The sequence below is a fragment of the Conger conger genome, chromosome 2, assembly GCF_963514075.1.
Source record: "Conger conger chromosome 2, fConCon1.1, whole genome shotgun sequence".
Lineage (NCBI taxonomy): Eukaryota > Metazoa > Chordata > Actinopteri > Anguilliformes > Congridae > Conger > Conger conger.
Genome location: NC_083761.1, coordinates 26,161,088 through 26,172,547, shown reverse-complemented (window position 1 = coordinate 26,172,547; position 11,460 = coordinate 26,161,088).

Below are 11,460 nucleotides of genomic sequence, written 5' to 3'. Positions count from 1 at the left end.
TGTTCACTTCTCTCTGGTGTCCTCTTTCCTATTAACGCTCTCACTTTCTGCCTCTCTCTCCCTCTTTCTGTTTTTTTCATTTCTTTATCTCTCTCTTACAGTTCCCTCCCAGTCACAGGTGTATCTGACAAGCAGACGAATCTGACAGATCGAAAAACATCATGTGAGTTTGTCATTCTCCCCTTCTATATGACAAGATCTTCTTTGTCTATGTGAGTGCGTGCGTGTGTGCGTGTGTGCGTGTGTGCATGGGTGTCTGTGTGCCAATTTGCACCCGCTTGTCACCTGATCCTGATCTCACCCCCACAGTGGAAATCTATCAGCATGAGTTCCTTCTTTCCACTACACTACCTGCAGCAGGGGGCACTTCACACCAATTCCAACACTCGTTTGATTTTGGAACATTTTGCCATTTGGGATAATCGTTCCAATCCACAAATAACTATAATTACCACATTGTTTAATTTATTTTTTAACATAGTAATGAACAGCTGCGGTTACAAGTGGCAGATAATGGAATAATATACAGGGAATGCAAAATTAACATGCCAATATCCTTGCCCAGCAATGCCCTTAGGGGTGAAGTTAGAATGATGATGACAGACAGGGGCCCTAAAAAAATGTGAACATTTTCTGGGGTGGTGGTGAATGTGAATGTGAGATATTTTAAACCTAAATCCTAAGGTGCTGCCCTTATCCCTGCCAAGCATTAATCCTAGTTTTTCAAAGTGTTTTTAGACTGTAATCTGTAATTTCTGAAGACAATTTACATTACATTTCTGGTTCAGTGCAGTACACTTACAGCCCATAGCTAAACAGTCCTATTTGTGAGCCACATTGCCGCTAGGGCTTGTGTAACCTGAGTGTGTTAACTAGATCAAAATGGCAGACCTGCGCAGGGAGTTCTTTAGAGTGCCTGTGAAGGTGTAGATACAGTGAATTCCATAACAGGTCCATAACTCCATTAGTCAGGTGTAGGGTATAGGGTGACCAGGTCAAAATTGTTCAGTCACAGGACAGCAGAACTGCTTTTGCGGGACAATGCAGGACATGTGGGAGAGGGAAAATAAAATAAATTATGATTTCATTTATTGTTTAAATGCCTTGATTTCATATTCAACGCTATGTAAAGCACATGTTGTTATTAATCTGCTGTAAATCGTCAGTATGGAATGTTTCTCTTATGTTATCTTAATAACAGGCTTAAAAATGCATCTTATGAAGGAAGAGAAAATTATCTAAACAGGCTATTAATGGTAAGGTTTGTGTTGTTTGTGTGTGTTCTTACCTCATTGCCAGGTTCTGTGTTTTTCGTTGTCGAGTCTTTGTCTAAGTGCTTAGCGTTTCTGTGTTTTCTTACTCTCTGTGCACACCGTAGTCTGTCAGTTCACTTCATTCATTCGTTTCACCTTCATTAATTCGATTGCCATTTCGCTCTTGTTACCAGTGTAACCCTTTGTTATCTCTGTTTGCTGGTGTATTGATCCTTTGCCTAGACACTTTACAACAAACTCCCTAGTCCCTGCAATTCCTCTTTGCTGGCTATTGAACCCCACCTGTCTGACCTAAAAAAATTTTTTTAGGCCTTTTTCAGATTTTATTGGACAGTATAGTATAGAGAGACAGGAAGAATGGGGGCGAGAGAGAGGGAAAGACATGCGCCAAATGTCAGACGGTCGGATTCGAACCACCGAAGTCGCGGCTTGCAATGAGCATGCGGTCAGTGCTCTACAGGCTGCACCACCGAGACACCCTGACCTGCCAATCTTTCAATAAAGATTCTGAACTGAACACTGCTCTCTGGATTTCTGCAACTGGGTCCTGTTCTGCATTCCTTATACTCATTCACTCGTATTTATTGTCAGAATGGGAAGCATCTAGCAGGGCCTTCTCCTAGCACAGGGGTGTAAATCCCCTGCCAAGTGCAGCTGTAGTTCACCCTCACTTATATTTCACTTTTGATTAGCTCAAAAGCGAGCCTCAAAACAAACCTGGTTAAATATCGCATTGGAGTCTTCCTTGTGGTCATCGATTCGAACGATTCGTTCTACACGCCAAGCTCTGAGGTGTAAAATCGCACTGCTTGTGGAAATAGCTTGGTAGCACTGTGGTTTGACGCAATTGAGAAAAATTGAAGATAATCTGGTTTGTCTGCAACTATTTGTGTATTTAAGTGTTTCAAGCATGTCTCCACAGATTCAGTGCAAGTACATCAGTAACGATAGATGCACTCTTGGTCTGTCTGCATGCTAGTTTCTTAGCTATCTCTGGATCAGGGAACATGACGGGGGGAAGTTTTGATCCATAATCGCCAGATCTATATGATAAGCCATGCTGCACATTATGGTAGACACTGGTCACCTCAGCCACTGTGACTTTGTGTTTTTTTTTTTGTTGAGAAAAGGCTTGGCATACTAGTGTTAGCATTCCTTTGCTGTGCATTTTTTATGCGCGCCTCACCATCAACATGCCTCTTAACATCCCCCTCTCCTCCTTGGGTGATGGTGAAGCTGTCACAGTGCAGTACCGGTTTGGACCACTGGAGGGCAGTTTGGTCGGTTGACAGCCTTTTCAGCCTATTTACTCACGGGTGTAATCATTTCTCTGCAATCAGCCGCACCCTTGATAACCATCTTCTCACAGCACTCAGGTGCTCCTGTGCAATTTGTGTTACTCAGAAGCTGGTAAACAGTATTGCTGGTTCGCTGAGAAAAGTCTAATTCTCCCTTTGTTAGAATACTCTTCTATTTTCACTGAGAATATTGTTTTGTGGGAGTCTTCTCTCCCTGTGTTAGTTATTTGCTATGACCACCCAGTTGGGATCTATTTAAGTTTACCTTCTTTATCCCTCCCTTTGGTGGAGGTTTTTCCCTGGTGGGGTAGTTTTCAGTTAAAGGTTATTCCTCCTTTTATCTTTTCGTTTTCCTGTCCCTTCAGTCTGCTTTGCAGATTTAGTGGCTGTTTGTTTGTGAACAGCTTTTAGGAACCCTGGTGTCTGTGTTTGGCCTAACACCCCACGCCCCACCTCACAGAAGCTCTGACGGCAAATTCTGCACTCGCCTTTATGGGGATCATCTGAAACAGATCTCAGCCACATATCTCCTCTCCTAGTCTCTGTTGTATGAGCATTTTGACATGGATGCGCATCATTCAAATGTTTATTTTTTTAAACATTTTTTTACCTTGTCAACATGAGGAGCAGAGTTGTACCAATTCAAGGAAGCTATTATGAGGCTGAGAAATAATAATGATAAAAAAGCCATAGGCCCAACCAGGATTGGAACATCATTAAGAAGAAAGCAAACACACCAGCTCAGCATTTGCAAATTGACTGGTTGGCTAAGGAAGACCTCTACATTGATGAATGAAGAATGTTCACCATAATTAAGGAAAAACCCCAAACACCTGTCGTGCAGAACCACTCTTCAGGAGGCAGGCATTGACATGTCAGTGACTTCATTACATTACATTATTGGCATTTGGCAGACGCTCTTATCCAGAGCGACGTACAACAAAGTGCATATCCATAACCAGGGATAAGTTCGCTGAAAGACCCTAGAGGGAAGTACAATTTGAACTGCTACCTGTACAACAAAGATAAGGACGATTTTATTTTTTATTTTTTTTAAACAAGAAACAAAGAGCAAAAGTGACCAAAGTTAACTATCAAAACACTGCTTACCTAGCCAACTAAAAAATACTGATACACAAAGCAAGTCACAGAGACAACAATTAAGGTTCACAGGGAGGTAGGGAGGGATGGGGAGAGGTGCTGCTTGAAGAGGTGTGTCTTCAGCTTGCGTTTGAAGGTGGGGAGAGATTCTACAGTTCTAACCTCAACGGGGAGTTCGTTCCACCACCGTGGAGCCAGAACAGACAACAGTCGTGAGCGTGAGGTGGAGGTTCGGAGAGGGGGAGGTGCCAAGCGGCTTGTGGAGGCTGAACGAAGAGGTCTGGCAGGGGTGTAGGGTCTGATGATTTTTTTCACAAACAGAACTCCACTGGCTACACTGCAAGTTGAAAACCAATAGTGTGCTGCAAAATCAGAATGACCAGGTTACAAGGTTTGTGGCCAGGTTTGCTAATAAGTACCTACAATAAAACAGCCTGCAGAGTTCTGCAAAAAGGTTGTATGGACAGCTGAGTCCAATATTTACTTGTATCAGAGTGATGGAAAGATCAAAGTGCAGAGACCAAAAGGAACTGCCCAAGATCTTAAACACCCTTCTCATCTCTAACATGGTGTTAGTGTGTTATTGTTTTAGCATGTGCTGTATGGCTGCCACAAGTATTGGCTCTCTTGTCTTCACTGATGATAGCAACAGCAGAATTAATTCTGAAGTGTATAAAAACAAAGCAAATTCCACCAAGTTCATTGAACTTGAAGACCAATGAGTCTTGTAGGCACTTCATCCTACAACACTATCATGCATGAACCGTTCTTATGAACAGATTCATTCTTAAATCGCCTATACATGTGATTTGAGAGAACATCTAGAATTTCTTTAGGTAGGATCAACATTTACGAGGGGTCCCGGGGAGTCGTACGAATCATGTACACAAATCATTCCATTCAATTCCGATGGAGAGGCTTCCAGTGAACGTCAGCGCCGCTCGCTGGGCAGACAGAACTCAGATTAAACTTTCAAACTAGGCACTGCAGATCAAATATGAAGATATATATCAAGATTCAGTAAGTGCATTGCCCATTTCTCACCTCAAATGTTTTCAGAAATTTATTTTAGTGGATTGCTTATCAACTGTCTGCAATATTATTATGTTTCGCCAAAAAACAATGAACCGCAGTCTAACTAATCAGGTACCAATTACGTGGTAGACCTTGTTCCCTTGTTCTTTTTAATCCCATTAGCCATCTATCTGCCACAACCCACCTACAGTACCATATAAACTGTATTGCATTAATTGAGGACAGTTGTCTGAAGTTAGGTGCATTTGTTTCTGATGTGGCACACTCGTACAGACCCTTTGTATGAAAAAAGTCAGATACATTAAGTATAATACAAAATGTATAAAAGTTATTAATCTGATTGGAATCCAGTTGAACAAGCATTTCATATGCTGAAAGCAAACGTAAGGCAACTAGCCCCCAAAAGAAGGGGGGCTCCCCCCAATCCCTGAAAACTTCTGTAAAACTAATCTCAAGTCTTAAAGGGTGGTAATGTATAAACCAAGGCTGCCCAGCCTGCCCCCAGAGGTTTGCTGTCATGTGCCCCATTTTGGCAGACCTGTTTCCACTAATTTGCAGCTCAGTGAAATACAGGCTGTGATTACACTTATAATAGAAAGGATTTCGCTGCAAGGAAAGCTACCATCCTCAATTAAGTTCTGGCCTGCATTTCTAAGATTAGTGCAAGATCATTCAATGGCTAAAGTTCCTTCCATCTTTCAATGGACAGACTATGGGGTAGACACTTGAGTTCCAATTTGATTTGATTGACAAAGGTTACAGATATGGGTGATATTTTCATACTGTACCTTGTTCCCGGTCTCAAATGCACTGTACTGTATGTACAAAGGTATTGTTAGTCAATTGATAATTCAGAAAAGTGAGAGGATTGTTGAGGACCCGGCCCTAGGCCCCCCTGATGAGAGATTGACGGGGGATGGGTTAGAAAGGAATGCATTGTTAACCCCTCGCACACGCCATCGAGGTGGTAGTAAGAACGCCCGTAAGAAGAAAAATATGTGGTTCAGAGAATGAGCAGCCATACTTGTCAGTAGAGGAGTCTGAAGTCGGGAGACTTAGATTTAGGGTTTTAAGGAGCAAGGTTAAAGTTCTGACTGAGAATACCCCAACCCTACAGGGGAGGGGCACAATGCCTGGCTAAAGAAAAACAAAAATAAGGAAAACGGAAGGGATGTCAATACCGAAAGAAAATTAATGATTAATGGCGGATGATTTACACTCAGCTATTGGCTGGATGTCCTTTGTAAATCCCTTAAGGCGCCGCGGAGAGGGGCACCTGAAGAGTGTGTTGAGATGGTGGCAGGCTTTAACGTCTGGCTTACATGAAATCAAAGTTTGGAGGAAGTCAAGGAGAGATTATGAAACTGACACAGACACCAGTGATGAATAGGTTCATTAAAACAACATAAGGGCTAGTGTTTTTCCACTCGTATATTAAGATGGTGGAAATTCCCAAACCAGAGGGGCCCATGAAATAAAATATTGGGGACAGTTCTTTTGAGGTATGAGAAAATAACAATTGGAAAAACAGAAATAATTAATATGATCATTAAAAAACAGGTTATATAAAAGATAAATGTCTTCCCGCTTGACATAATGGGGGCATTTCTTATCAAAAAAGGTACACTTTTGTATGCAAAAAAGATATATAAGGGATAAGCTTTTAGACCTTAGAGCAGGATCCCAGAATTTGGCTTCAGAAGATATCTACGAGCTGGTGAAGAGAGAGCAACACAAGACAGCTGTAGTCAAGCTGGAGTGGCGCGCTCCCTCTGCGCGCCACTCCAGGATATGGATATGGAGAGAGGAGTGACGTACGCGGTGCGGACTCAGCCCAAGAGTTGTGACAGCAGGACTGATGTCGAAGAGGTGTTCACGCGCATCCCTCATCATACAGAAAAGCTGGTGAAAGAGTTAAAGGGCTTTTACAACATGCTTGGAGCCGTGAACTGCACCTGGAGGCCAACAGACGGGACGCGGGGTTCCTCCACGCTACAGAACACCTTCCTGCTGGACCCACGCAAGAACCTGAAGCCTCCCCCCCTAACCTCAGTGTCAGTGAGGAGAGGCATATGCTGCGGCTGCACTGCAAAACCCCCGACGTGTTCGAAGAAATACCAGTGCACATCCCAGACAACAGGCAGGAGAAGTACGAAGTGCAAAGTCACGTCTTTCGAAAGTCTGGGTCCTGATCCTGCCCCAGATTCCCAAACCAATGCAGCTGTTCAAAGAGCTCATCAACAGCAAGGAGGAGGGATCAAATCCCGCAGAAAACGAGATGGCTATATTTAGGGCATGAGTGGTAATTATAATCTATATTACTTGTAGAAGTAGGAAAAGTAATACATAGAAGTAATACATTATAAGTTTCCTTTTATTTTTATGTCTTTTATTTTTTAGAAAGATACTATATACGATATAAATAAGTAGTAGACTTTAGGGGTGTTCGTACCCATTGTATTAATGGAAGTTCAGTAGCTTTTATCTCCGTGAAGGGGGAGCCATAAGATAAGGTAAAGGCCAAAGAGGAGGATGGATATAGGAAGGGTGTACCTTGATTTTTAAACATCGTGGTGGAAAGGTAATTTAGAAAGAGCTAAGAGGGGTATATGTAACTTGCATGTGATTAGCAAACTGCAAAAGATGATATGTACACTGTAATCTGTACAACTCTATTCTTTTGATTGATTATAATAAAGTATATCTTACTATAATCATATGTGATAAAGAGTCTTTAGAGGAATACATTGAATACAGGACATCGATTACCAGATTTGCATCACACCCTTCACTTCGAGACTGGGCTGGAAGTTCAGTAGAACTTACCAGGGCTCCAGGACGTTCGGAGTACTTGAGTTCGTCCCCGAGACACCTCATTGTGAGGTACTGCTCGTGGGAACGTGAGGTCTGAGCTCGGCAAGGGGTCCGTGGCTCACGACAGGATCATGAGGTATTCATCCAAATTCTATAGCAATTTATGGTGCAACCACAGCTTTCAAGATCTTTATTCCACACTGTGATTATTGCAAGGGGAACAATATAATTTAAAAGTCCTTTGTTTACTTTTAGGATGCTTCCCATCTCATAAAAAATATGTACTAATACTTATTCCAATATTTAATTGGTGGAGCTAGCGGGAGCATCGAACTGTGATGTATATAATCAGAAAGTCAATTGCAGACAACAGATGGGATAGAGAATAATGGTAGTCAAAAAACAGGCAGTGGTCAAATCCAGGTAGGCAGTCCGAAAAAGCAAACAAAAGATTTCTAACACTCGAGAGGTTTTGCAGCAACAAACACATTCAAACCACAAACCACACACACACACACACACACACACATTGGCTGTGGCAATTAGAACCAATTTTCAACCAATGAGCTTTTTTTTACAGCAATACAATATTTTGGTACAGAGTGTCGGTCCGTCAACTGAAACTCAAATTTAAGGACTATAAACCCAGGTAGTGGGTGAGTGAACATGTCAGTGAGCCTGGTAGGACAATGATAGGAAGGGATTTACAATAGTCTTGTAACAATGTTTTAACGCAAAAATCTTACCTATTGTACCTTATATTGCCCAAACCCATATATTGTAATACCGACCAAAGAAAATTCCATTATAGGTGATCAAAAGTCTTCTCATCATCTACAGTTAATATTTCCAGGTTAGAACCATTCAAACTAATATTACAATTGGACGAGTAGTCTGAAATGTGTAGTAATCTATGAAGATTGTCTGAAGATTGATGCTAAACCACTTTGATCATGGTGGATCCACTTTGGTAAGAATCAAGCCAGACTGCTAACAATTTAGAAAGTAACTTTCATTTGGCTTTCTGCTTCTGCGGCAAGAATGCCACTGGCTGGGAAAAAATAGTAGCAAGATTCCGACAGCAGGGGGCAGCCGCATTGCATTTCAGGGTGAATCACCATATAGAGGATTGCTTAGCTCTGGTTTGAACATATAATTTGTATTTGAGGAAAAAACCTTTGCTTCTTTTAGCTGGGGAAATATCAGTTGTCATACCTCTTGATTTATAATGATTGTTATGCAATTTAAGTAGTGCCTTTAATTAAATTCCCAGTTGACTTGATTTTTGCCTGGCAAGAGGTGGATGCTGGAAGGCCAGCCAGCAGAAAATTGCAGTAGTCCATGCGAGACAGGACCATTGCTTGAATAAGGAGCTGAGTAGAGTAGGCGGTGAGGAAGGGACGGATTCTCTGGATGTTGTACAGGAAGAAACTGCCTGCCCGGCTCACCACCGTCATGCCCGGGTCACCATTGCAATGTTGTCGGAGAAGGACAGCCTGTTGTCCATCACCGCTCCAAGGTTTCTTGCACTGGAGGATGAGGTCACTGTGGTATCCCCAAGTGAAATTGAACAATCAGAGAAGGGAGAGGTTAGAGCAGGGATTAGCTCTGTGGATATCTGAATGTCTCTCAGGCGTGTGTGTGGGGGGAAAGGAGAGAAAGAGTTGGGTGTCATCGGCAAAACAATGATATGACATGCTATGAGCAGAGATAACAGGGCCAAGGAATCTGCCGTAGATGGAGAAGAGCAGGGGACCAAGGATTATCCTGTTATACTATCCTCAATTACACACATCCCTCAATTATCCTCAGGATTTTACTGCCACTGTAAACACTCCCCCCTTTCCCCTTACCACTTCAATGAACAATTCATAGTAGGGGTGATCAGAGTACTCTAGTTTTAGACAAGTACCTGCAACAATTATTGACTTTTTTCCAAGCACAAGTGTTATACGAGAAATTGGATCATTATCCGTGATTTGGCCTGCTTTATTTATTTTTTACATAGGCTGCAGTAGCTGTACATCAGTGATGAATGGTAACAAAGTTAAAACAGCTGTTCAATTGGAGGTGTGTTTTCTGTTTTGGGTGACGTATTTGTGCCACACTGATTGGCTGCTGCCAGAAATGTTTTAGAACCCCTGGTCAATAGGCATTCTTTTTTCAGTGGAACAGAACCTTCATGTGCAAGGACGGTAGAACTCCTTGATTAATTCTGGCTATCCAAACGTCATCTACGTTTAACTACTCAATGCCTCCGTTGGTGTACTATAAAAGCTTATCTTGGTGGACCCTGTTAGTTTATTTCTGTTGTTGCTAGAACAATATAGCACAACATACCATTTTAACAATCCAGAGCTTGTTTCGCAAAAAGCGATTTACGAGGATATCGCAATATCTCGTTTCACAAAAATGCATCCCTTGCGAATTGCAAATAAAACAGCAACAGGTACAGACTTCTTGCAGAACTGTTTTTTTTTCTCACAGATACGTGGTTTCTTCTGATAGTGCTGAAATAGATGCAAGTTCCAGAAAGAATCTTCCATGATCATACCTACCCTTTAGATACTACTAATAATTAATTATGGAGAGAATTATTTTGTCATCCTTGGCCTGCCAATCCCTTTGCTCACCAGTGCTCTCTTTCTTTTTGATTAAGTTCCAATCAGTTGATTTTGGTAAGCCTAAGGTTTGGCTGATGTCTCTAACCATTTTATTCTTGTTGCTCAGTCTCGTAATGGCTTCTTTGACTGTTATTGGAACAACTTTGGTCCTCATATTGAAAAACAGCAATAATAGTTCCTAAAAAGTGATTGAAAAAGGAAAGACTAGGTGCTGAGACCTTATACCTGCAATAAGGAGGCAAATAACACACCTGAGCAAAGCCAAACAAATTATATACTGTTGGAAACGTAATGTCATCAGCTAAAATGCTTCTTAGTTGGTTCTTTGATGAGCTGAAGTTATATTGAATCTTCTATCATATGGATGGAGGTTACACATTTTCTCTGCAACTATGTTACAAATACTGGTCAGAAAAGTTGTACTTTGGCTCATCATGTTTGAGGGAGCCTATACAAAACATAGATAATCGCATTTGTAGGTATAAGTATAGATGTATACAACGGCAAAATGGACAACAATAATTGCTCCAGAGAAATTCAAAATGGAATGTTTACAAGGAGAAGCACCTCATACCTACTGTCAAATATGGCGGTGGGCCATTTGTTGGGCCGGTGTTGTGGAGATGTTTTGCTGCCAGTGGTCTAGGTGCATTATTTATCATCAATGGGACAATTAATTTAATAACGTATCAGCAAATCATGGCAGGAAATCTGCTTTCCTCGTAGGTGGATTGTCCAGCAATTACTCCAACAGTACATCAAAATCCACACAGAAATGGTTAAAAACAACAACCAATAAGTCTCCAGACTTAAAACCCATGAAAAACCTGTGGTCTGAACAGAAGAGAGGGGTATCCCACGTATACCAATGATTCTGAAAGGTTCTGCATGGAGGAATGGTCTAAAATGTGAATTTTTATAGCAGATAGACATTGATTCCGCAGGTCTTTTCTGTGATCTTTGAAGAGCTTCTTCTGCCCGCCTGCAGATTGTTTTGCAGTACTCAGTTGGTCACAGAGAATTCTGCAAGGAAGAATTGTCTGACTTCCTAATCTCATGCCCAAGCCAGCAGAGGTGACCCTGATGGATAAGGTGCTTGTGGAATGCCACTGTGAGGGGCATGTATGATGAGTGTATAATGGAACAGAGCGTGGTGGTGTATAAAGTTGTGTGTTTGAGTATTGCGGTGTATAATGGTGTGTGTTAGTGTATGGTGATGGTGTGTAATGGCTGTTGGATGGATAGCATATCATGCATGTGTGTTCTAGTCACCTACAGGAGAGATGTATTGTCTCATTCATGGGGTCTCTACAG